This window comes from Glandiceps talaboti, chromosome 2, assembly GCF_964340395.1.
Source record: "Glandiceps talaboti chromosome 2, keGlaTala1.1, whole genome shotgun sequence".
Lineage (NCBI taxonomy): Eukaryota > Metazoa > Hemichordata > Enteropneusta > Spengelidae > Glandiceps > Glandiceps talaboti.
Genome location: NC_135550.1, coordinates 26,068,836 through 26,075,184, shown reverse-complemented (window position 1 = coordinate 26,075,184; position 6,349 = coordinate 26,068,836). Strand labels below are relative to the sequence as shown.

General features: G+C 35.7%; 1 long non-coding RNA gene across 1 annotated transcript; it reads right to left on the bottom strand.

The window, feature by feature from the left end:
• Positions 1-294: 294 nt before the first annotated feature.
• Positions 295-3,285, bottom strand: LOC144448969 (uncharacterized). The gene is made up of 2 exons (XR_013482148.1): positions 2,783-3,285; positions 295-2,015 (listed from the first exon to the last, which is right to left on the bottom strand). It is a non-coding gene; the product is annotated as an uncharacterized LOC144448969 (long non-coding RNA).
• Positions 3,286-6,349: the final 3,064 nt, after the last annotated feature.

Sequence of the window (6,349 nt, the reverse complement as noted above, 5' to 3'; positions counted from 1 at the left end):
TCTCTACAAAATCATTGTTTCAACCACTATATTTCCATCATTGGTCTCACTCTTAGATAATATAGTACTGCCTATGTTTCACATTTTACTGGCTACATTTAAAATTAGCTACATCCCTATGTACATCCATCCATCCATCCATTCACCCACCCACCCACCCATACATTACATTACATTACATTACATTACATTACATTTCATTACAGTACATTACATTACATTACATTACATTACATTACATTACATTACATTACATTACATTACATTACATAATGTATAGAAACATGAAATAAATCAAATTGAAAATTATATTTTAATATAAAAAACTTGCATACCCAACAAGGTAAGTATTACATCAGAATATTACATGATCATTCACAGTCAACAACAGTAACACATGTCAAATTCTCAGGATATAAAGCTGCAGGGCAGCAACTCAATATTCCATTCAGATGTAATGAAGGAGTTTACACAAGACTGGATCTTTCAGTCTACAGATCCTCAAGTAAAGTACTGTAACAACAGTGTAGAATGTGCTGCTCACACTAATATACTGAGGATAAATCATATGAATTCAAATTGTCCACCATCTTGATTTCCATAGGTTCTTCTTATAGAATTCTTTGAATACAGCAGATTACCACTACCTTGAACATGCTAGACTGTTTATAGCATGGAAACGGTATGATTGCACTAAAGAAAAGCATACACACATATCTGCTTTATAGTGATGTGACTAAAATACACAGGAAAAGACTCTTCAATTCTTCAGTCAAGCTATTTTTGTCTATAATCATACACACTACCTTAAAGTGGCCATACATGGATGAGGATTTATTTTGAATTGTTAATTTATGAAACAATGTTATCATGGCTTCCTTCAATGTGAAATAATACTGACCAAGTCTATGTAAGTCATTACATTGTAAAAAGCTAAAATAATGTGTAAAAAGTTTGATATTGTACATACAATAACAAACATGTTATACATTTATTAATCTTTCAGAATTTGAGTTACAAACAAAGGATTTAACATATGTTGTTTCACATTGTTTTATAAATTTAAAATCCAAAATAAATAGCTAATCCTCATATCCATATGGCCATTTTAATCCAGTTCAGTGACTGACATGGGTAGAGTTTCAATGATTATCAATGACTGACTATAATATATACTTTTTACATAATGGATACAGCAACCGTCTTACACCGATTTTCATTGATTAACTAACACATACTCTTTTAACTGGATTCATAGACTGGGATTCAGAGACTGACATACACTAAGTTTCAATGATTGTTCAGTGACTGTCTGACTTGCACAGAGTCACTAATAAAGTAACCAGTAGGCATTGTCCCAGTCTAGTCTACAAATGTAGCTGTTTTTGATTTTCACAGATGCCTCAATTCAAGCTAAAATAATAATGCAGCTAAATTGTTACACACAAAAAACAACTTCTTACAAATAATCACCACACAAAAATATGCAAAACACAATTCACAGACATGTCTGGTTTTGCATAAAAATGGGGTGCTTTAATAACCAGCAAGATCAGAACTAAATGTATTAAATTGATTAAACAAAGCACTCCACCTTTCTATTACAGTGAAAAATGGCAGAAAGGTACTGAAAACGGTGAGCTAGAAAATGATAAAACTTTAGAATTGCAAAACTTGAAAATTGTCTGTACACTGAGTAACTGCAACCCTGGTGAGATTGTCTGTAGACTGAGCATGTGTAACCATGGCATGATAAGATTGCCTGTGGACTGAGTAACTGTGACCATGGCAATAAAATATTGTCTGTACCCTGATTAACTGCAACTGTGGTTGCAGTTAATCAATTATTATTGCAGTTAATTAATTTTGGTTCATCTAAGGCTTGTTTAACACCATGAGCACAGCATTCACCAAGACCAGCCATGTAATCAGTGAGCTGCTACTATCTTTCCACCAATCTCAACAATCACTCATGGATTCAGTGGTTTCTTTATCAAGTGCTGACAATACAGGACCTAAAATAAATAGATATTTTGTTAGCAGGTTACTACAATACTGATTAGATATTTTATGCCTATATCAAAATAAGCTATGGTAAAATATTGTTTCTATTCATCTATGGCATGTTTATTTCTGTTTCACATGAAAACACTTGGCACAGTGAATCTCAGTTTGTTTTACTCAATAATTTCTAGGACGAGAATCTCAAAATCAATTAAGATTAGGGACAATTGATTTATCCTCAATATTATCATGCAATACAAAAACATTACAATTAATCAGCATAGATTAGAGATGATTAATTATAAAGACTTCTGTTTATATTGTGCATGGAGTGCAAAGCATATTCAAACACTAGACTACACACATGTATTCTATATTTGTTTCTTATAAAAGTGATGTGATCATTATGGGATGTATGAATGTGTGTTGAATCAGTGCCAGCTGTTTGTGTATACATATGACATGTATCTTATCAACATGTTTTTTTTTTTTTAAATGATAAACAACAGTGTGATACAACAACTAAGTGAGTTCGTTAAATGTGTGCTACATAGCAATGATGCTTCTTTCAACTTCAAAACTGCTGGCACAATGTAATACTTGATTGGGATGTGGGAAGGCGGAGGGTGGTCCTTCAAAAATAGTGTCAGCACCTTCGTTGACATTGTGAAGTGACGCTACATATATGAGGAATAGTATATAAATTCTATAGTTTATGTAAATATAACCACTGCACTTCAAATTAGTTTTCAATTGAAAACATAGGCGAAAATCTTACCTGTGGCAGTGCCTCGCTACAATTACTAGTAGTAGTAGTAGTAGTCGTCGTCGTACGAGTCGTAGTTCATTGTGGACATACGAACGTAAACACTTCTTTCAAGTTTCACCCATCCTGACACAAATTGATTGAATGCCTCTAGGATATTCCACAGATCGATATCTGATTATTGATATAAATATGGATAATGACGATGTGTCTTGTATTGTGAGATTTGTGATACTCTCGAGCAGCAACGTATGGTTTCTGAGTGGTATGCATACCGTCTGATGTATTTCCGGGTCATGATACAACGGTACCTCTAGCCTACTGAAAAGTATTCGAAGAATAATACATGTCACATTTGACTCGACTCCTTTTTCTGATGCTCGATAACTTATTTGGCATGGTAAACATCTCCAGTGACTTGGGGTGTTCAAATTAGGTCTACCAGCAGAACGTGCGATAGAGTACTTGAATGAGATGTACACATGGCGAATATGCAGATGACGACTCAAATAAGTTGTCGAGGCGAGTCAAATAAGTTATCGAGGAGCCAAATAAGTTGTTGAGGCAAATAAGGTATCGAGGAGCCGAATAAATTGTTGAGGCGAGTCAAATAAGTTATCGAGACGAATCAAATAAGATGTCGAGTTGCCAAATAAGTTGTCGAGGCGAGTCAAATAAGATGTCGAGTTGCCAAATAAGTTGTCGAGACGAATCAAATAAGATGTACATAATAAAGGCCCCAATGAAACGCCATACGCCAATGTTTAGGTTATTCATAGCCTCTGAGGTAATATTTCCAAGCTTCGAAAAGCTAACGTAAATGTAAGTTTTAAATAATTTCCCATGTCACATAAAAATGGGCCCGTAACATTGGTATAGGGGCATTAATATTGCATGTATAGTAAAGTCACCGGTATGTTAGAGAACTTTAGGTGGTCATACCTAGTGTATAATAGAAACTGGAATCTGATGAGATGTGGTGAATTGTAGTGTCCAAAATAGAAAGTGTATTAATCCCTTCTGACAAGTTCATACTGACGAGTAGAACAATTTAGATTAACTTCTTTTATAAGCTATCTTAGAAGATTACCGTTACGAAACCTTCAAGTTCACTTTTGCCCCAAAGTGCATATACGTGATGGAAACATTGATTGTGAAACAGCCAAGCATTTACATGACATGTTATGTAACTAGTGTGGTAGCGAGGTAATACATGTATATGTATATGTATAGTTACGTTTGAACTAATTAGTAACTAATTAGAACTAATTCATGTAAGAAACAGGGACAAGAACAAATATTTACATGTACCACATTTCAGACAAGGTTATATGCCATTGTAGAAAATGATTTTTTTCTCCCATCACAATCCAAAACACAATGACCCTCCCTATCCACAATTTTCAAAACAGCATGACCCCCCTACTGCCAATTTCAAAAACAGGGTGACACCCTACAAATCCACCGGCCCCCCCCCCGCCGAAGAAACTGATCGGTCCCTTAGATCCTTAGATTGGAACTGGTAACTTCAGCTTGGAATGGTTTATGAAAAGATGGATCTCGATGCCTAATTACTATTGCTCATGGTAACCTGAACCTCTATGTGTAAATTTATCTTTTATTTGAAATGGTACAGCATAGTCGTGACAGAACTTTCTAGTTGATTATTTCTTGTCGTTTGATTGAATTACTTGGGTCTTTTGTGTGTTCAGTTTAAGACTTTCCACAAGGTCAACTGATTACATTGGAGATGTGAAGGTAATATAATGGAATCAACTCAGACAATATCTTTCATTTGAACAGAATTCTAGGACTTTTTTCTTCTATCTTCATTGTATTAAATTTTCTCGTCTACGTACCGTATTCTTTCGATTCTATTCCATTAGCCTTTTCCTTCATAATTCATGCTGTTCATGTACTAACCACTGTGAATTGACATTTAAACAATACACTTGTATTCGGATAGTCGATTCTTTCAATGTTACAAGATACGCAAACGAACAAGAAAAGAGTTGCTCTTTCTTTGACCCCCTCTCGCTCCTATTGTAGCTCTGTATGTATGCATGTATGTATGTATGTATGTATGTATGTATGTATGTATGTATGTATGTATGTATGTATGTATATATGTATGTATGTATGTATGTATGTATGTATGTATGTATGATTTCCTTCACACAAGCTCAAAACTATATATCAAAGACGCTTTTGGCATAGATCATGATTTCATGATCAGGGAATTAAAAGAAGCAGGATACCCAGACCTACATCTTGATACATCTATAGCGGTTCCACTTTTCAGGTGAAAACAGCAACCGCAATTACACAACCCATCCAACGCAATAAAGGCATTATCCAGGGGTGTCCGTGGTCAGTGATTGTTTTCGAGTAAGGCATTGACAAATGGTTACGCTGGATTGAGTGTCCTTATGGTAGAGTTCATACACCAAATCCAGTGCAAGGCTATGTTGACGATCTAGATTTCATCGCTAACTCTGAACAAGAATTAAACACTATGACTACAAAAACAGATTCATTCATGGTAGCTAGCGGTATGCAAATTAAACATAGCAAATGTGGAATATTGCATGGTCAGCGAACTGGAAACAGAATGAAAAGACCGGAGATACACAAGGATCAATTCAAAATGCCCGTATACCAATGTATGAGCGCAAACAAGCGTATACATATCTCGGCTACCAAATGAATATTGAAAACTCTTGCAACAATGAACAAGTTAATATACTTATATCGGAATTGAAAGAAACCATGACAAAGATAGACGCATCACTGTTACCAACTTCTGCAAAACTTTCGGCTGTCAACGTAATTTGTGCATGTCAAAGCTGAATTTTTACTATCCAAATCTAATCTTCACAGAGAAGAACCTAATGGAAATTGAAAATGAAATCGTCGTACGTACATGCAAGGCATTGGTTCAACTTGAACTCGTCTTCTACAAGGTCATTCTTTTTCACTCCAAAATCTGCAGGAGGATTAGGGGTAATCAGTCCTCGCGTTATGTATTATGCGAAACGCCTTTCATTTTATTTGTCTGTTTTGAATAACGACGATCCAAATGTACGACAGGCAGCACGATATTCACTCAAGTTACATAATGGAGAAACGGAAAGCTATACCTGTACACGACGATGATTGTCCGAATTTTGCAGGATATGTTATCAACAATACCGGTAACATAGCAAAGCAGTCCAAAGTTACCTGACCAAAGTCAATTTGGGTAAATCTGCATGAAATGTGCAAGCGTCAGCACATCTCCTTGATTAAGGAGACGATAAATACCTCGACGAAATGGCAGAAGACGAGGAAGTGTCAATAACCTTCGATTCGCCAGACAAATTGTACACAACATTTAAACAGCAGCTGCTGCAGCAATATCAATCCGAAATCTTCACAGGGAAGAGTGACTCGAGAGGCAGGGAGGAAAAGTAAATCATGGTGTATCGTCCACTTACCTCAACAATCACAAGATTGACGATAACCTGAGATAATTTGTCGCGAGAGGTCGTTTACAGCTCCTGCAGTGCGAAAGTCTCATGACCCTGTACTATTCAGAGT